This window comes from Adiantum capillus-veneris, chromosome 21 (genome assembly GCF_014529385.1).
Source record: "Adiantum capillus-veneris isolate H3 chromosome 21, ASM1452938v2, whole genome shotgun sequence".
In the NCBI taxonomy this organism is placed as follows: Eukaryota; Viridiplantae; Streptophyta; class Polypodiopsida; order Polypodiales; family Pteridaceae; genus Adiantum; species Adiantum capillus-veneris.
In genome coordinates, this window is record NC_140951.1 from 74,428,973 (window position 1) to 74,450,784 (window position 21,812).

The following is a 21,812-nucleotide window of genomic DNA, read 5'->3' on the forward strand; positions in this document are numbered from 1 at the left end:
TGCATGTTTTCTCTCTCTTTTCCTCTCTCAATGTGTGCGTTTTTTGTTTATGCATGTTCTCTCTCTCTTTTCCTCTCTCAATGTGTGCGTTTTTTGTTTATGCATGCTCTCTCTCTCTTTTCCTCTCTCAATGTGTGTGTGCATTCTTTGTTTATGTATGTGTGTGTGCGTTTTTGTTTATGTTTGTACTCTTTCTCTCTCTCTCTCTCTCTCTCTCTCTCTCTCTCTCTCTCTCTCAAAAACACTATGTGTGTGTGTGTGTGTGAGAGAGAGAGAGAGAGAGAGAGAGAGGGAGAGAGAAAGAGGGGAAGGGAACATGAGAGTGAGGAGAGGGAAGGAGCATACCTGGCTCTCCTTCCTCTCCTCGTGTGTGTGTGTGTGTGTGTGTGTGTGTGTGTGTGGAGAAGAAAGAGAGAGAGAGAGGGAGAGCGTTACCTGCTCCTTGCTTGAGGGCGCCGAAAAACTCAGATCTGAGATCTGAGTTTTTGGGCGGTCTCTTTTATTTTTTTTAGCCCAGCTGGCGTTGCTATGAGCGTCGCAAATATGAATAGCCTCTTGTAGTGTAGCAAAGATATTGACATAGGGGCTTTTGATTTTAACTCTCTTCGTTGCTCCGCCTTGCGTAAGCTCTCAATTTCCTTTTTCCTAGCCGCAATGATATACCACTCAACTTCTTGTACTTCGGCAAGGCTTCTACCATCAGGTAATATGACCTCGGAGGGGAATAGCTCTGAAGAGTCAGGGGGTGCAATCAATGAAGTATTCAGGAGCACACTCTCTAAGAGCATGGGGTCTACATTGGTCATGAATGACAAATTTACTTCCCCACCCCCCTCAGTTACATCATTAGCTCCATGTTTGGAGCGAGTGGCTCTATTAAAGGTTTCCTTCAAGTGGCTAAGTACCATGGACCCATGGCATACATGTCTTGGCTTGAGCTATTGGGATTAGGCATTGGGAAACCCTCCATGACGTGGTAGTCAGAGTAAGAGTCAGTAGCCGCTATGTTTTGGTCTTGGTTTATACTACCTTCGGTTCCCGCCGAGGGCCCGGAACCTAAGGTAGGTGGATATTGAGAACTCGCGTAAGTCAAAATGCTCTCTAGTTGTTCGGTCTCTAGCACATGACCAGAGTGCACATGCATGTGCCTTTGGCACCCTACAAGGGTCGACGAATAACCTCGAAGGTTAACCGCTTACTTTTTAGGCATCCGTTTTCACTCGTTTTTTGATGTTCTTTAATGTTTTTTAATGATCGATTTTTGGATTAGAGCATGTGATAGCTCGTAACAAGCGTATCACTCAGGGGGTAGTGGTGTGCTTTACAGCACAGCGTTTGGTTACCCGAAGCTCCGTTGGTCCTCAAAAAGGTCAATTTTTATCTATGCACGTAAGACTAAAATACATAATTTTAAAGGGGGAATGAGGCTTGAGCTTGAGCGTGGGCTTGGGCTTGGGCCTGGGAAATATTCTCGAGCCTGGTCCTATCTTTAAAATTTTTAAAATTTTTTCTTAAAAAATAGATTTTTTTTGGGATAAGGTCGCCGCGACCGCACCGTGCGCGCAAGCACACACACACCTAACCTACCTTCTAACAACTAATAGAGCTACTGCTACACACTAACACACTACTACAACAAATCATTAGCTAACAGAACTACTTACTGTACGTTACACAGAACTAACATTATGAATCTACTACCTTAATTCTAACACCTTATCACAGAGAAAACACCTTATGAACAAAAAAACACAATACCTTTCAATAGTCTATTAACAAAACAATACATATCAGCAGAACAAGCTCCTTCGCAACATACACACCCTCCTTCTCTACTTTTCCTACATCTGAAATTGACCACAACGCAGCACAGAATGCCTCTTGAGCTTAGTGCAGGGCGATTGTGAGGGCCATACCCAGACTCGACCCTACTCACCTCCCTCAGTCCTCCAAACCGTTCCAGGGAATGACGTAGATCTATCTGCAGGTATCCCTCCCACTTGGGACCGGCACTTAGACATGACTCCAGCCTATCTCGAATGCCAATCCAAGGGGGTACGCTCTGATACCACTTGTGAGTGCCATACCCAGACTCGACCCTACTCACCTCCCTCAGTCCTCCAGACCGTTCCAGGGAATGACGTAGATCTATCTGCGGGTATCCCTCCCACTTGGGACCGACACTCAGACATGACTCCAACCTATCTCGAATGCCAACCCAAGGGGGTACATCCCTTCATTCAATGATTCTATCCGCTTCTCATAATCAATCTGTCTTTGACAGCTTTTTGCACCCAAAATTGTGGTCCTTAGTCTTGATTCTCTTGATCTTTAACTTGAGGATCTTCTCTTGCTTTCTTGTTCTCCCTTGGTTCATGGCGATAACCCCTTTTTTCTGACAAGCAGGCACGACAGTTATCACTTTCCCCTAAGAAGAGGGATCTTGCAATCCTACCTGGTCTCGCTCGTTTTCGATTACCCATTTTTATCCCACGTAGTCCTAACGTTTAACATAAAAATTTTAAATCAACATCCGGCCATATGACCCTCCGGATCCGTCCACCCACCGAACCATTTCATGAAAATCCCTTCCCGAGGTAGTACTTAACTACTACAAAATCAGGAAGACAATAATCTATCAGACATCATCAAACAACAAGCAGCATGCAATCTGTTGCATACCCTCGTTTAGGGAAATTCATATGGTTGTTCTCACCAGATCTTTATTTAGAAACTTTTTAATTCATTTCCTTTCCTTTATCTGCGGCCTTGTTGATCACTGATAGACCCCGCCCAGGTAAGTATGCTTCTCCCTGCAACCCACGTCCCGTCTTATACCGTTGCCGCTTATGGGACAAATCAGCCCCAAACTCCTCGCGTTCATGTACGAACAAAACAAGGCTACACCTTCTTTTTCAGTCACAATAGAGGAGTCGTCGAGCCAAATGGATTATAGAGCGGCACACCAAACACCATGGTACCAGAAGTGCGACAACTGTCAGCACCAACTGTTAGCTAGTTTCCTAACTAATCATGCAACACATTTAGTTTCAACCAATTCATCTTACCTCCCCATTCAGGCCAAGATAATCGGTTACAAGCCATCAAAATGGCAGCACCTTCACAATATTTCCCAGAATTAAGTGTTTGGGAAAGGCTCATCAAGACTTAATTTACTCATTCCTTCCTAAGCATTTTATTTCGAGAGGTATAGCACCATCTGGTGATAGATGCACAGGATAGCCCCTATATTCCTAGCCTTTCCAGTTCCTTTTTAAGCAACCATGTCGAACAAATTTCCTTAATTAAACTCACATCAAACTTAGCTTACGAGTGCAAATCTACTATTGAAGCTTAACTTTATAATGCGTAGACACTCTTATCACTTAACCCTAATTGCAAGGTTTCCATTAAAGCTTAAAACCTAAAAATGCACATAAACCTTTCTAGTATTAAAACACATGGATTAATAATCTTACTAGAAATGAAGATTACCTCCTCTAAGCGAGAGGGAAGTGGGGTTGAAGTCCTTCTTGAAGAGATGTGAGGCTCAAGGAGGAAGGAAAGGGATTTATGGTGAAGAGGAAGGAGAGAGGAGCTTCTTCACAAAACCCTCAAGGGTTTGGCCTTCAAGAGCGGAAGAGAGTTGAGGGTTTTTCCTTCAAGAGAGGGAGAGAGCAAGAGCAAGGTTTAATAGAAACCTTGAGTTAATTAAGCATAGTCTTGAGCATGGAAAGTATGCATACGAGTATCTTAGAAATATGTGTCTAAAAATACAAAGGAGAGGGGGTGTTTATATAGGAAAAGGTGGGTGGAATTCTCTTCTCAATTCCTATTGGACCCCAAATTCTCTTCTCAAATGCTATTGGACCCTATTTCTCTTCTCAAATGCTATTGGATCCCAATTCTTCTCTCAATTGCTATTGGATTCGATTTCTCTTCTCAAATGCTATTGGACCCCAATTTTCTTCTTAGTTCTTATCTCTTAACTTTACCTTTTAATTAAGTTAGTCCCTCTTTCTCCTAGTTCTCGATCTAGATTAGTTTCCACGCGGCTTTTGACAAAGAAATATAAAATAATCTTAATCTTAAAGGAAAAATATAGGGATGATGTAATTTCTTATCTGAAATATCCTTGTCTTTTCATTCTGGAGTAAAGTCTCATTGCCCGTATAACTTCTTTGTCGGTCTTACTTTTTCTAGATTATTTTCTAGGCCGAAAAATTTATGAATGGCTCTAGGGTTTAGGGAGGGACCTTACAAACTCCCCAACAAAAAGAAAGAGCTGTCCTCAGCTCGGGACATGGTTTAGAGAGTAGGGAGACTCAATATTCTATCAACTTATGAATGAAGATGGTAAGTAACTTTAGGGTATTTAGATTAAAGGACAGTGAAGTTGGTATGGACCTTGAATAATACATTTCTCTTCCATTTTTAGCGTTGACTAAAAAGTCTTAACCATAAAGAAGTCTTAATGACTCGGGGTTACTTTAATTACTGAGTGTGTTCTTACTTAACTAGGTACTTTTCCTTTGGTGTGACCGGATTGTGTTTCCCTTGTGAGGTCTGAAGATCATTTCTTCACTTCGCTCTCTATCTAGCCTCAACACTCTTTGTAAAAATCTTACCATTCTTACCTAAACTTTAACTTTTTCTATTTTGAGCGTTGACTCATTTCACTATTGATATCATCCAACTTATACCATGTTCTTGATAGTTAAAGAATTCCATATTGATCTTTCAATTAACCTTGCAATATCTCCTCCCTTGTGTACCCAATTTATTTCATCCATCCTTATTTCTCTTATGTCTATAGCTTACTGCCTCGCCTTTCACTTAGTAATCAGAGTAATCAGATATTTTGTGTATCATAACAATTAGACTTGTAAAACATCATAGACAATGTGAATCTCAAAAGAGTTGACTGACTAGAGATGCTTGAATTCCATAAAAAAATTACATCAAAAGTGCCATCAATATCTTGAAGAATAATTATAAGTTGTTCCAAAGAACCAACCAAAAATATGATCAAGGGTTTGGGCAAAAAGGAGATATTGATTTGATTCCAAAAGGTCCACAATATCTGAATGCAAGCTTACGGAATTTCCCTAGCTTTAAGGAGTTGTGTTTGGGTTTGATTCTGAGGAAAACTTGTTTGTCTTTGCTAAAGCTTCTAGCGAAGTGGTGAAGATCAGAATAGATCTTCTGCCTATCACTAGCTTTCTTCAAGGTTGTCTCTAATGACTAGAAGTTGATGATCCATCTCTTTCATGATAGACTTAGCGGCAGGATCATGAAGAGATAGGTCGGCTAATCGAAGAGGGACTAAACATTCCTGACCATACAGGGCTTTAAAGGGTGACATTCCGAGGCTGCGATGGTGAGAAGAGTCATAAGAAAACTCAACTAGGGGAAGAAACTTGATCAATTGCTGGGGCTGTTGGTTGCAGTATGCTCGAAGCATATCTTCAATGACTTGATTCACTCGCTCAGTTTGACCATTAGTCTCGATATGATATGTTGAGCTGAGGTTTAGTTGGGTACCCAGAGATCAAAACATGGCTTGCCAAAACTTAGAAGTAAAGTTGGCATCCCGATTCACTGATGATTCTTGCAGGGATTCCATGTAATCTTACTACCTGTTTGACAAATACTTGGGCTATGTCAATGACGGTGGCTGTCTGCTTGACTGGAATTAGATGAGCCACCTTAGTGAGCTTATCTACTATGACAAAAATAGAATCATAGTTTCTAGTTGTCTTTGGAAGACGAGTGACAAAGTCCATACTCAGACAATTCCCACTTCATCTGAGGAATATCTAGGGGCTGAAGCTTTCCAGGTAGTAAAGAAGACCATCTGCTAAGGTATAGTCAGTTAAGTGTTCCCTTTGGTTCTAAGCTTGAATCTATTGCAGAAGAGGTCTAAAATAGGGGTCTGCCTAAATTTGTTGTTGAACTTCCTCGGGTAAAGAAGAGCTAAGGAGTGAAATTAGTCAGGGTTGATGAGGACAAGACTGCTGGTCAAGAGATCTTTGAGTCTATTGAAGGTAGCATCTCTCCCCCCAAAAAAAAGACAGAGCTGTCCTCTACTCAAATAAAATATGTAATCGATGAAGCTTCTTGGATATGTCTCGCGACTTAACTTCTTGTTAATGCTTTTAACTTGACTTCTCTCTTACACTTCTTCATCCCCCAAAAATCTGCTAATATAATATTGGAGTCATGGAAAATATTTCTTAATAAACTATCTTCTTGAATAAGTCATGGCGTTTGTGGCTTCTTCGATACGCTACTTCTTCTTTATAAGCTACTGGAAATCCCTTCTTTATCAGCACTTGTTATCCTCTTATTTTTGCGATCTTCACTCTCTTGTAACTTAGTCATTTTCTTATCTGATGGCGTCTTGGCAAGAAGACTTGGTTCTTCCTGTATGCATCTCTCACTTGCAGAGTGCAGATGAGGCAGCTAAAAGACAGTTCTTAGAGCGATACAAAGATCTCCTCTTCCCTCAGCCAAATTCTTGTGTCGGCCAGACGATATGGAAGACATGGTGACATCTCACAAGAGTGACTCTCTGGGGTAGAGACCATTTCTGCAACAATACCCGACTTGCTATGGTTACAGAGGCTCTGGGACTTGGCCCTCAATACTACTGCATCAAAAGGACACGAGATCCTGGGTTCTCTACAAGGTTGTTCTTACTTGTGCAGCTTATCCCCCATTCTAAGATTTGCCTTGATACTATTTGGAGTCTTCCTCTTAGAGGTCCTTTTCTCTTCTCAGCTCATACCCGAGAAATTGCTCAAGCTGTTTCTCGTAGAACCATTCCAGAGGGTGAGCATCCTAACATGTGTGGCGCTTGCGATACTTGGTTATGTGACCATATATTAGAGGATCTTCATGAGTTGTAAACTTTCTTGCCTCTCTTTGTAATTACTTCCTGCCTCCCTTGTAATCCTTTTTGGCTTTAATTGAAGAAATAAACCTTTTTGAAAAAATTGAGTATTGTCAGTATTTCCTTTTCTTCAAATGTCAATCTCTCTTCTTCATTGCCAATGAGTTTTTAATGACTTCTCTTTACTGTGTACTTTTAATTTTTGCAAATGGTCTTTCATCTACAATAGTCTTGGGTAAAGATTCCCATTTTAAAGTTCTTGGCTAACTCATAAGTTTGCTTTCTTATTCTTCTCAAGTCTTTGAATGATCCGCATAATTTGTTTATCTCTTGCACTTTCCCATCTTTAAGGGATTTCTTTTGGTCGGACTTAAAAAAAAACACTTGGTCATCACTTGCACTCTTAAGATTCTTTCTTATGACTTACAATTTGGCAATCCAATTCTTCACTTGATAAAAAAAATCCTTCTGTCTGAAGGTTATCTTGGTACGATTTACAGTAATCTTGAATTCTCATGAAGTCCTAACAATAGAAAACTTGGAAAATCCGCAACTCTTGCGCTCAACAAGACTTCTTCAATTCAGTGGATACGTACTCAATTTTTCATTGTATTGATGTAAACAAAAATGCCATCCTTGCCATTCCAATCCTGATAATTCCAACCTTCATAAATCTCTCATTTATGAGATTCCCAAAATGTTCAGCATAGCGAGCCTTCGTTATAGCATCGCAATTTCCCTCCTCTCATTGATAATCTGTTGAATTTCTTCTGATAGATCCCCAGACCTCTTGAAATTTTTTTGAATAATTTATTGGAACATCAAGACTTCATTTTGTAATATATTATTGAAATTTGGGTGATAGGCTGAGTTGTTTTTCTCTCATGCATTAATCTTAAATCCGAAATTCTAAATTCCAAGGTCCAAGATTCAAAATTAGGTTCTGATACCACTTGTGAGGGCCAAACCCAGACTCGACCCTACTCCCTCAGTCCTCCAGACCGTTCCAGGGAATGACCTAGATCTATTTGCAGGTATCCCTCTCACTTGAGACCGACACTCAGACAGGACTCCAGCCTATATCAAATGCCAACCCAAGGGGGTACGCTCTGATACCACTTGTGAGTGCCATACCCAGACTCGACCCTACTCACCTCCCTCAGTCCTCCAGACCGTTCCAGGGAATGACGTAGATCTATCTGCGGGTATCCCTCCCACTTGGGACCGACACTCAGACATGACTCTGTTACCATATACATGTGGTAGTGATGTGTGTGAACACACTAGGACCGCCGGGGCATTTTTTCCCTCTTTAGGAGGTTTTTTCCCCTGTGCATTGTATATACGCCCATCACTCTAGGGCTATCCATCTTTCCATTGCACACTAAGGAATACACTCTCTATTGTGTACCTTGAGCTTCCTTCGTCTTCTCCAAGCTGTGTGTGTTTCTCTGCAACCCTAATTCCAACAATTGGTATCAGAGCAGGTCACGTCCTCCCGGGCTTAGTCGCCAGCTGCTCCAGCACACGCCTGCTCACTTTCTCCGATTTCAGTGAGCTTTGGCGAGCGTTCGCAGGTCGACAAATATTTTGGGAGAGCTCGAAGAGCTTGGTCTGCTCAGAATTTTGATTTGGGCTCATTTCGGCCTCCGTTTCCACTACGGGCAGTACTGCACAGGTTATTTCGTCATTTTGTGCAGATTTTCTGTCAGTGCCGTTTTCTGCATAACAGGTGCCTTATAGTCTTCTACGGTTTGTGCTATATAGCACAAGTTGTTCCCGCTCCATTTCTCCTATTTTCGGGCAGTTTTCACATCAGGTGCAGCATTTACTATGGCTGACAACAACAACACAGATGTGTTCAAGATGTTTGCTGCTGAGGACAGGTTGGATGGGGACAACTACCCTATGTGGGCTTATATGATGCAACACGTTCTTGTGTCAAAAGGTGTCTGGAACATTGTGCAGGGCATTGATGTACGTCCTGGTTCTGAAGATGTAGGCGATGTTGAGGATGTTGCAGGTCTTGCTGCAAGGATTGCAGCTGTTAGAGTTGTTTTGCCTACAGCAGAACAAGCTCGTTGGGATGTTAAGGATGCGCAGGCTCATGCATTGATTGCGTTGTCTGTGAAGCGCACCATTATTCCTCACATCCGTTCAGCAAAATCTGCAAAACAGGCTTGGGATATTCTAGCAAGTCTTTATGCAAGCCGCAATGAGGCTAAAATTGCTTTGCTGTGTAAAGAGCTAGAGTCGAAGATTATGCATGAGGAAGATGATATGGACACTTTCCTTGCTAGTGTCAAGGATATCAATGAGCAACTCATTTCTGCAGGTGAAGTCATTTCTGACAGTTCCCTTGTGCAGACTGTTCTTGATGCCTTACCAGATTCCTACCAGAATTTTGCTAGTACTTGGAGACTGATGACCCAAGGAAATCCTGAAGTTGTCAAGTTTGATGCATTATGCACATTGCTGTTGCAAGAGTCACTTTCTAGAAAAAACAGGACTAGGCAGCGTGCAGTTGAACAGGCTTTTATTGCTTCTCAAAGAAAGGGTGGTAACAGTAATGCAGCCACTTCTTATGGTTCTGCTGCGAGTGGCAAAAATTCTGTTCCTAATGCTTCTACTGGCAGCACTTCGTCTGGCAATTCTGGTGATAAGGGCAAAAAGAAGATGCGTTGCCATTATTGTAAAGCCAATGATCACTTGATCAAGTCGTGTCCTAAGTTGAAGGCCAAAGAGGCTAAGAAGAAAGAGGGTGGTTCCACTGCAAATGCTGGTTCCACTACAAATGCAGCCATTGTTGAGTCTTCTGTGAAAGGAGATTGTGATGCTGATGTTGATGCAGAATGGGCTTTTAGCGCAGAGTGCACTTACAATCCTGCTGTCCATGATGCATGCTTGTCAGTTGCTGCAGATTCACATGTGTGGTATTTCGACAGTGGTGCTACAAAGCACATTACCTCACATCGTGAATTGTTTACCTCTCTCGAGTCTGTCCCTCATGGGAATTCAGTCACTTGTGCCAACAACGCCTCTTATCCAGTTCAGGGAGTTGGAAAGATTGTGCTCACTGCTGCTAATGGCAGTTCCTTCACACTTGTTGATGAACTTTATGTACCTGGGATCAAGAAGAATCTATTGTCTGTATCCGCACTTGCTAGACTTGGACTTGTAGTCAAATTTGTGGATGACAGATGTACAGTTCATGATCTCAGTTTTGGTGATGAAATTGTTGCATCTGGGCTTTTGTGCCGTGGGCTGTATAAGCTCACTTTGTATGACAAGTGTGGACAAAATTTTGCAAATGTTGTTGCAGATTCAAGGGCTATTTCAGATGCAAAACTTTGGCATGCACGTTTTGGTCATCTGAATTTTGCCAGTTTGCTGCGTTTGCAGAAATCTGATATGGTTGCTTCTTTGCCGCCTCTTGAAGCACCTATCAAACATGTTTGTGAAGGCTGTATTCTGGGTAAAATGCAGCGTTCTAAGTTTCCAAAGGATGGTTCAGTTAGGGCCACATGCAGGTTGCAGCTTGTGCATAGTGACGTTTGTGGGCCCATGCAAACTCCGTCCTTGGGCAATTACCTGTACTTCGTGACTTTCATTGATGATTACTCCAGGCATGCATGGGTATTTCCGCTTAAAGCAAAGTCCGAAGTTTTTATGTGCTTCAAACAATTTTTGGCTATGGCTGAAAATGTCTCAAAATGTACTATGGGCACCCTCCGTTCCGATCGAGGGGGGGAGTATATGTCTCATGAATTTAATGCATTTCTGGCTAGTCGTGGGATAAAACACCAATGTACAGTGCCTTATACACCTCAGCAAAATGGTGTTGCTGAGAGGAAAAACAGGTCACTAACGGAAATGGCACGATGTATGGTCAAAAGTCAAGCTTTGCCGCATTCTTTTTGGCTTGAGGCCATCATGTGTGCCACTTATGTACTTAACAGGTGTCCTACGAAAGCTTTGCAGTCTATTACTCCATATGAAGCATGGCATGATAGAAAACCTTCTATTGAGCACATGCGTGTTTTTGGCTGTTTGGCATATGCTTTGGTGCCACAAGTGCAGCGCAGAAAATTGGATGATAAGGCTGTCAAATGTATTTTTGTTGGTTATAGTGCTGAAAGCAAAGGTTACAGGTTGTATCATCCGCAAACAAAACGTATTTTGGTTTCACGGGATGTAGTGTTTGTGGAAGATTCTGTTCAACCCTTGCTGTCATGTACTAGAGACAGTAATGTAAGCTCACAGGACATTTATGACACTTTGTTGCCTCTTTTCAGTGGTGGAAATACGAATGTAAGTTCCAATGAGGCAAATGTACAGCCTATGGGGGTTTCTGAAAATGTTTTAGAACAGCCTATTACTGATGCAGATGTACATGATGTACTTGATGAGGAAAGGGCTGAAAATGAGCAGGCTAGAGGTATGCCAAAATGGCTGGTGCACACTTTGCGTGACAGTAAATTGGATGCACCTTTATCTAGTCGTACTCGTTCAGGCTCTCGCCATGCATCTTATGCATCAGATTGTTATGCTTTGGCTGTGTCTAGTTTACATGATGTTGAGGAGCCTCTGTCTTTTGATGAAGCACAGAATTCAGAAAATTGGATTGCTGCCATGAAATCAGAATATGATGCACTTATAGAGAATGACACATGGACTTTATGTGATTTGCCTCCTGGCAAAAAGGCCATTGGTACAAAGTGGGTTTACAAGTTGAAACGCAAGCCGGATGGTGAGATCGATCGCCATAAGGCTCGACTTGTTGCAAAGGGTTATGCACAACAAAAAGGCATAGATTATGAAGAGACTTTTGCTCCCACTTGTCGTATGACTACTGTGCGTTTTCTATGTGCATTGGCAGCTCATTTTGGTTGGGATGTACATCAATCAGACATTGTTACTGCTTTCTTGAATGGTGACATATTTGAGGAAGTTTATGTAACGCAGCCTCGCGGTTTTGTCATAAAAGGACAAGAGGACAAAGTGTGCAAATGTAAGAAGGCTTTGTATGGGTTGAAGCAATCTCCTCGTGCTTGGTATGAGAAAGCTGACACTCATTTGGTTAAACGAGGCTTTCGTAACAGTCCAACAGAAAGCACATTGTATGTAAAGCGTGAGGATGATGTATTTCTCATTGTGGTTCTTTATGTTGATGATTTGCTGATCACTGGACCAAATGAGAGACATATTGCTGAATTTAAGGCTGATTTGAATGCTACTTTCAAGATGAAAGATTTGGGGCTGTTGCATCATTACTTGGGTATACAGTTTAAGCAGTGTGATGGTGGTATTGCCTTGTGTCAGAAAAGTTACATAGAGACATTGCTATGTAAGTTTGGACTTGAGGATTGCAAACCTATTGCCACTCCCATGGAAACAGGTTTGAAGTTGAGTCTACATGATGCTGGCGATCCTGCTGATGTCACTCTTTACCAAACTGTTGTTGGCTGCCTCATTTATGTATGCAACACGAGGCCAGATATTCAGTTTGCAGTCTCGCAGGTCAGCAGATTTATGCATAGCCCAGGGTCTAAGCATTGGCAGGCTGTCAAGAGGATTTTCCGCTACCTTAGTGGCACTTTACATCTTGGCTTGTTTTATCCCAAGGGGGGATCATTGCCGCCAGACTTACATGCTTTTTCGGACTCAGATTGGGCTGGTTGTTTTGACACGCGAGTGTCCACAAGTGGTTTTTGTTTCATGCTTGGCAGTTCATGTATATCATGGTTGAGCAAGAAGCAACCTACTGTGGCCACTTCGAGTTGTGAGGCTGAGTACAGGGCAGTCTTCACAGCTACGGTTGAGTGTGTATGGCTCAGACGCCTTATGGCTGACTTGGGTGTTGGACAGGACACTGCCAACACTATCTACACTGACAGTCAGAGCGCATTGGCAGTTGCGAGGAACCCAGTTTTTCATGCTCGCACAAAGCACATTGAGGTGCATTACCACTATGTCAGGGAGAGGCTCTCAGCAGGAGAGATCAGCTTGGCTTATGTGCCAACACAGGACAACCTTGCAGATCTTTTCACAAAGGCATTGTCTCGTGAGAAGCTTGAAGCTTTTCGCAAAGCTTTGGGCTTACTCCCCTTTGTGGACTGATCCTGTCCTCAGGGCATGGCACTTCCCTTTACTCATGTGCCAGCTCTCGTTCACCGCATCACTCCAGGGGGGATTTGTTACCATATACATGTGGTAGTGATGTGTGTGAACACACTAGGACCGCCGGGGCATTTTTTCCCTCTTTAGGAGGTTTTTTCCCCCGTGCATTGTATATACGCCCATCACTCTAGGGCTATCCATCTTTCCATTGCACACTAAGGAATACACTCTCTATTGTGTACCTTGATCTTCCTTCGTCTTCTCCAAGCTGTGTGTGTTTCTCTGCAACCCTAATTCCAACAGACTCCAACCTATCTCGAATGCCAACCCAAGGGGGTACATCCCTTCATTCAATGATTCTATCCGCTTCTCATAATCAATCTGTCTTTGACAGCTTTTTGCACCCAAAATCGTGGTCCTTAGTCTTGATTCTCTTGATCTTTAACTTGAGGATCTTCTCTTGCTTTCTTGTTCTCCCTTGGTTCATGGCGATAACCCCTTTTTTCTGACAAGCAGGCACGACAGTTATCACTTTCCCCTAAGAAGAGGGATCTTGCAATCCTACCTGGTCTCGCTCGTTTTCGATTACCCATTTTTATCCCACGTAGTCCTAACGTTTAACATAAAAATTTTAAATCAACATCCAGCCATCTGACCCTCCAGATCCGTCCACCCACCGAACCATTTCATGAAAATCCCTTCCCGAGGTAGTACTTAACTACTACAAAATCAGGAAGACAGTAGTCTATCAGACATCATCAAACAACAAGCAGCATGCAATCTGTTGCATACCCTCATTTAGGGAAATTCATCTGGTTGTTCTCACCAGATCTTTATTTAGAAATTTTTTAATTCATTTCCTTTCCTTTATCTACTATAATTAACTTGTAGCTAGTTTCCTAACTAATCATGCAACACATTTAGTTTCAACCAATTCATCTTACCTCCCCATTCAGGCCAAGATAATCGGTTACAAGCCATCAAAATGGTAGCACCTTCACAATATTCCCAGAATTAAGTGTTTGGGAAAGGCTCATCAAGTAATTTAATCATTCCTTCCTAAGCATTTTATTTCGAGAGGTATAGCACCATCTGGTGATAGATGCACAGGATAGCCCCTATATTCCTAGCCTTTCCAGTTCCTTTTTAAGCAACCATGTCGAAAAAATTTCCTTAATTAAACTCACATCATCCTCCCTGAGTATAACCTTGTCATCCAACCATTGGCATCAGGCCATACCCGGATTATGGCCGATTTCCAATAAGATACCGCGGGTACTTCACCCGGCCGGGCAAAAATAAAACAAACCCATTCATCCCTTGTCCCTCGGGCATGAATGACCTAGGTATAACAACTTGCCACTTACATTGACCTAGCCGAAAAGGGCCAATTTCCGACAAGTTCCACAAGAGAATCCTCTCAATGGGCCGGCCTTTCAATCATATTGACCCCAAGAAGATCCATCTTGGTTCCCGGTCATTTCCATACAATCTTTGAAACTCCTAGTTAAATCTATGTTTTGCAATGGGCTATCCCTATAACATCTCGAGATTCCTTTTTAACTCCTAGTAGTTGGTAATTTCCAGGTTCATTCATTTATCAACCTTAATTCCTACTTTCATTAATTACCTACCAACCAAGTTTATTTAGAAAATACAAGAGAGTTTTTGCCATAGGCATTTGATGGTTAATGTCTCTTCGGAAATGCCAACTTTTTAAGTTCAATCCCCGTTTTGTCAATTCCCAGGTTTTTTGCAATCCTTTACCATCCATGGGGCATCTCCATGGAAGCTTGTAGAGTTTTCGGTTCAAACAACACGGAGATCAATTCCGCGAAGTTATCCCCTATCTCCCCCATCCCGTATTTGCAAACAAACTTGAAGTTGAAAACTTTAGAAATACTCTTCAATACCAAAAATTGAACTACTTCTATCGAGCTTTGACAACTACTCTTTTCTTATGGTACGTAGCTTTCCATTTTAGGAAGCTAGAAGGTCATCCTATAATTTATGAGTTTTCGAGCTTTCCATTAAAGCTTAAACCTAAAATACAAGGTAGTTAGTAAAGCTTACACCTAAGTGCAAAGTTACCATTAATGCTTAGATTATGAGAGCAAATCTACCTTTGAAACTTAACTTAATGATGTATAGATACTCTTAGCACTTAACCTATTTGCGAGGTTTCCATTAAAGCTTAAACCTAAAAATGCAAGGTAGTCACTAAGGCTTACACCTAAGTGCCAAATTACCATTAAATCTTAGCTTACCAGAGCAAATCTACCTTTGAAGCTTAACTTTATGATGCATAGATACTCTTATCACTTGACCCTAATTGTAAGGTTTCCATTAAAGCTTAAACCTAAAAAATGCAAGGTAGTCACTAAAGCTTACACCTAAGTACAAAGTTACCATTAAAGCTTAGCTTACAAGTGCAAATCTACCTTTGAAGCTTAAATTTATGATGCATAGATACTCTTATCACTTAACCCTAATTGCAAGGTTTCCATTAAAGCTTAAAACCTAAAAATGCAAGGTAATCACTAAAGCTTACATCTAAGTGCAAAGTTATCATTAAAGGTTAGCTTACGAGTGCAAATCTACCTTTGAAGTTTAACTTTATGATGTGTAGATACTCTTTATCACTTAACCCTAATTGCAAAGTTTTCATTAAAGCTTAAAACCTAAAAATGCAAGGTAATCACTAAAGCTTACATCTAAGTGCAAATTACCATTAAAACTTAGCTTACGAGTGCAAATCTACTATTGAAGCTTACCTTTATGATGCGTAGATACTCTTATCACTTAACCCTAATTGCAAGGTTTCCATTAAAGCTTAAAACCTAAAAATGCACATAAACCTTCCTAGTATTAAAACACATGGATTAATAATCTTACTAGAAATGAAGATTATCTCCTCTAAGCAAGAGGGAAGTGGGGTTGAAGTCCTTCTTGAAGAGATGTGAGGCTCAAGGAGGAAGGAAAGGGATTTATGGTGAAGAGGAAGGAGAGAGGAGCTTCTTCACAAAACCCTCAAGGGTTTGGCCTTCAAGAGCGGAAGAGAGTTGAGGGTTTTGCCTTCAAGAGAGGGAGAGAGCAAGAGCAAGGTTTAATAGAAACCTTGAGTTGATTAAGCATAGTCTTGAGCATGGAAAGTATGCATGCAAGTATCTTAGAAATATGTGTCTAAAAATACAAAGGAGAGGGGGTGTTTATATAGGAAAAGGTGGGTGGAATTCTCTTCTCAATTCCTATTGGACCCCAAATTCTCTTCTCAAATGCTATCGGACCCTATTTCTCTTTTCAAATGCTATTGGACCCCAATTCTCCTCTCAATTGCTATTGGACCCCATTTCTCTTCTCAAATGCTATTGGACCTCAATTTTCTTCTTAGTTCTTATCTCTTAACTTTACCTTTCAATTAAGTTAGTCCCTTTTTCTCCTAGTTCTCGATCTAATTAGTTCCCATGCGGCTTTTGACAAATAAACATAAAATAATCTTAATCTTAAAGGAAAAATATAGGGATGACGTAATTTCTTATCTGAAATATCCTTGTCTTTTCATTATGGAGTAAAGTCTCGTTGTCCGTATAACTTTTTTGTCTTTCTTTCTTTTTCTAGATTATTTTCTAGGCCGAATTTTTTTTGAATTGCTCTAGGGTTTAGGGAGGGACCTTACAACGATTCCCCGATAACGATGCCAAAAATGTGCGCGTTTGTCGCACGTGTCAATGCAAGGGACTTGTCGATACTCTGTGTGAGAGCCATCGATGGCTCCAAGCACGCAACTAGCCTAAACTAGTAAGCTCAAAGATGACAATGGTGTGTCACTCACCGTTCTACGCTTGCTATCGTGGAGGATTCCTTGCCCCGCGAAGAAGAGGGAGACACTGCTACGCCGTGCTCAAGCGCCTCGCTATCGTCGTTCCGCCTCAATGCTCGATCACACACACACACACACTCTCTCTCTCTCTCTCTCTGTCAAATGCACACACACACACACACACACACACACACACATACACACACTAGTACGCAAGGGAGACGGAGAAGGAGATGGAGCAAGAGCACTCTTCTTACATTGCACAAATGAGAGAATGAGGTATTTTAGGTTTAGATTGACTTTTATATGGGCTTGTTCGTTCACATTTGGGCACCCACACTTAGCCAATCTTACCCAAACATTATAGGTTCCAGTTTTAGAGTGCGTCTCTCATCAACGATCACTCTTAATCATTCCTATTGGACTGACAAGCCCGGTGTTGCGTCTATCGTAGGTGATAGGAATGCGTGTGAGGGTTAACATCGTCATAGTACACTCTACTATCCCCAATCAAATGGTTTGGTGAAAAAAGATGATGGTGTCATTGCAGGCATCATCAGAAAGATGGTGAAAAATAAGACAAAGTTGTGGGATGAATTCTTGGATGGAGCATTGTGGGCATATCAAACCACATATAGGGAAGCCACGGACTTCACACCATTTCACTTGATCTAGGTCAAGAGGCTTTACAGCCAATTGAGCTCAACATTCCAACAATGCGACTTCAAAGCAGTATAAAAGCATGGATGGATCGACTTCTTACCTTGTACCCATATTAAGTGATTGAATTTGAATCTTCTCTCTCTCTCTCTCTCTCTCTCTCTTTTTCACACACACACGTACACACACATACACACACATACATACACACACACATACATACATACACACATACATGCTCCTCTTTGCAAACTTTATTAGTGTTTTTATGATTTGTATCACACTCCAATAAAACAAGCTTTTCCCTTTCCCTTTTGTAATCAGTCTCTCTAACAACAACATGTTGTATTTCATTCTTGCTATTCAAGCACACTTGAACTATATCATGGACCTCCACCCATAATGGAACATTTCCACAATGTCCATCCATTAACAAGATATCACGTTGCCTCAAATCCTTCGCCTCATAGGTAATGAGCATCTACCTCCTTGGTATTGGCAATGGAATAAATTTTTGAAGTATAGAGTGGATGGACCGAACACAATCCCGTGTGAAAGGCAAAGGGGCCTTCTCAAGCACACTCATTTGAGTAAGTGAATCTATTAGCAATTGTTTAGAGTCCCTGTTTCCCACAATGCATTGCTTGTAATACCGTCATACACTTTCCATCAAACTGTGTTGAGAACAAGGATGTTATGAAAGCCTTCTAGTGACCTCTGTCTTCCACCATTGCATCTGCACTATCCACCTTCACTATGACATTGGTGCCCACATTAAATATTTCTCCTTTACAGAAGACCTTTTGATATGTCTTTACTTCCAAACATTGAAGTACTCCTTTGGAATGTTCTAAAACTTCTTCAGACAAATTTTATCTTTACTAGTAGGATCTCTATAAGCACACCTCTTCTTTGATATTGAAATCCCCTTGACAAGAAGATTTCTAGTGCACAATGAATTGCTTCCATATTTTAATAGATCACTCCACATAGATTTAGCCTTTTCAATCTAAGACACAACCAATAGCACAACCATATGTGATGCAGAGCACTCATGTGATGGAGCATTTGCTAATAGCATGTTGCTCTAAGAAAGACTCAATGCACAATGTAGTTCCTCCAAAAACCTTTTAGAAGGTTAGAGAGGGGATTTAACATTTGCGAGTTTTTCATTTCAAGTTTTTTTGACAATTTTAGCAATCTTTAGAGTTTTTTTAACCAAATATGTGTCATAGCATAAAGTATCTATTTAATGTAATTTTCAATCGTCATAAGACTCCATATATGTGTGGTTGACGGAGAGAGAAAGTATAAATTCTAGAGAGATAGTATTTATGCGAGTTACTATTGGAAGAAGAGATCATAAATCCTTGAGAGAGAGAGAGTGACTTCTCTTCTAGAGAGAGAAAGTAAAATCATAGAGTTGTATATCACTACGTAGAGAGAGAGAGAGAGAGAGAGAGAGAGAGAGAGAGAGAGAGAGAGAGAGAGAGAGGACATAACGACGGAAAAAATGTAAACAAATAAAATCACCATTTCACAACTCATGCCATTAGAGTCAAATATGCTCGCAACGCATGTGATCAGAGTCAAATAATCCACATCATATAAACATGCGATAAAGTAAAAAATCATGCAGAATAGAGACAACACTAATTTCAGAGTTAAATATAATCCACAGCATATATAAATGTGATGAAGTAAAAAATAATGCCAGATAGAGACAATACTATTTTTCCCAAGCAATTGCTTTTTGAAACAACATAAGTTTGAGGATGTAAGTACATTCGCAAAACTACCACAGGATAAGATCAAAATTAGAGTACAAAAAAGGATAGTCGCCATAAATGTAATGGTCACTCTAAAAGGCAAGTAATTTGCTCCCAAATAGCTTGCAAGATGCTTCATATCTTTTGCTTGAAATTTGAAATCCTTTGCTGCATAAACAATGTTTTTTCAAGATAAATAATCACAAGTATAATAAACCAAAATAAATATAGAAAAACACTTTCATATCATAGATCAATATTCTAGTTGAGTGAAAGAAGTATACCAAACCAGTTGTAATTAAATGGAGGGAGAAATCATCCTTGGTTGTCCAAGAATAAAAGCGATGTCCATTGGTGAGAGGGTTGGCTGATGAATAATCATGTGCTCCTTAGGTTCAAATTCGAGCACTTTTGTGTACACATAGTACATATGTTTGCATGCCAAAAAGGATTTGTTGGTATTCTCTCGCTTCTGAAAATCCGGACACGTGCATGCTGGACTCTATTTTATATGAATCTCATAACTATTTTCAGTGAGAACTCGGAAAATTACATGCTCTTGAGACCTTTTCACTTCATCCAAAAATATAATTGTCATACTATTACATGCTTCCAATTTCTTCATGGCCTCTTCATGGCCTCTTTAGAGATTCCATGCCTCCACTTTTTCTTCCTCGAGCTGCCACCACCTTCTTTGCAGTCGCCAGCAAGAGGTTGTGGATTTACCATTGAATTCTCTGTCCGAAATCCACTCTGATGCAGCGCCGCAAGTTCCTGTGTGGAGATATCTGTCCCTCTTGCTACTGGCCAAACATTTGGAGCAGGAGGTAAATCTTTGACTTATCTTTTGATTGATTGGGTATGCAAAATATCATGATTACAAAACCATAACCATTGCTCGATTGTTTTACCCTTGAACATTCTTTCGGACCATATACATGGAGCAACAAGACCAATTGAGCGACTATGCAAGATATTGTCACAATTTTTTCTCCCTACTGTTCCAAAACATTTTCTTTGACTTTGAATGGGCATTCTCCTGAGAGCCCACTGAGTGCGTGGCACATCACTCTCAAACACATTGTTTGTTTTAGATGTCAAAGGTGTGGTTGTTTCTTTTTGAGATCCAATATCATCATCACTGTCACTAATTTGCAGCGGAATGTTAGAAATACCTGGTCCTTGGGTATCAAACTTGATTTTTTTTTGTCGACCGCGATGGTTTCGCTGCTTAGATTCCATGACATATTCCGGCCGATGGGAGCTACTTGTTCTTGTTCTGCCCCTCTTTTTGTGTTGTAATGTTTCTTTGTCTCCATACAAAATTGGCTGCGCATACATGGGAGTCCCTGCAACAGCCTCGTGTAATAGATGGGCCACGTTGTTTGGAGTTGGAGTTTGTTGAGATTCAACTCGAGAAAGCAAGGTCTCCATTGTGGGACCCATTCCTATATAACGCCCAGTAGTATATCCCAAATGCTTTGCACATTGAATATATGAGTTTATAACATCTGTTACACATGCATCATACAAGGATATTTTTCCCTTTCCACCTTCACCTGCTAACCAACTGGCATGTACACTTTCTGATAAATTAACATTGGGAATTTGTGCCCGCTCCCACGGACTTAGACCACCCGATGAAATGCAAAAAAACATGAATTAAAATTTATAAATTTCATGTATGAAAAGAAATTTTTCTAAAAATATAGATTGTCATAAAGGTACTTACATCTGTTCCAATTCCTCCCCAGTGTGAAATTCGTTGCTCCCACCATTTAAACCATCTGCTCACTCTTGTGATGCTCTCTGTAGATAGATGTTGTCTCCACCACTTTTGAATTGAAAGCGCCTTTTGAGATGCAAGCACAATGGTCTTACAAGCTCTCCAGTCCTCACACATATCAATGTGTTGATTTGTTAGATGTTGAGGTATCCACTTTTTAGCATATTTGTGGAGACTCTGCTCCCAATGAAATAGGCATGATCGTTCACGTCCCTCCATGATATTATCTGGCCCGCCATTGAAGACTGTTCGAATAGCATTCCAATTTGCACCAGCTTCATCAGACATAAAACCTGCAAAGTCAGCTGCACCATGTCCGTACTTTTCCATTGTTGAATTAAGGCTCTCCCAAAAAATAACTTGAGTTTTTGCATCCTCCTCTTTAGTTTCACATATAGCAATTATTTGTAGTGATCGTATGCTGCAAGATATTCAACATAAACATTTTCACACATCTTCTTTTATTTAATGATAAAAAAATACGAGATATTTAAATACTTAAAGATTACCTTGGATCATAAACTGAGCATGACATTGTTGCCCATCCATCTATTCTATGGGTAAAATCAAAATGTACCCACGCATTTCTCAAGTCACCAGTTTCAGTTCTTTTCATCCGATTTACTAGATCAATCCCAGAACCTGGTCCTTTAGTGGACATTTTAAATAGGAAGCACTTGTCATCCTCTTCACCCTGTCCAGGAAATCTACTCCCATGAAAAAAAGGAAACATGCACTTTTTTTGAAGCAATAAAATATTAT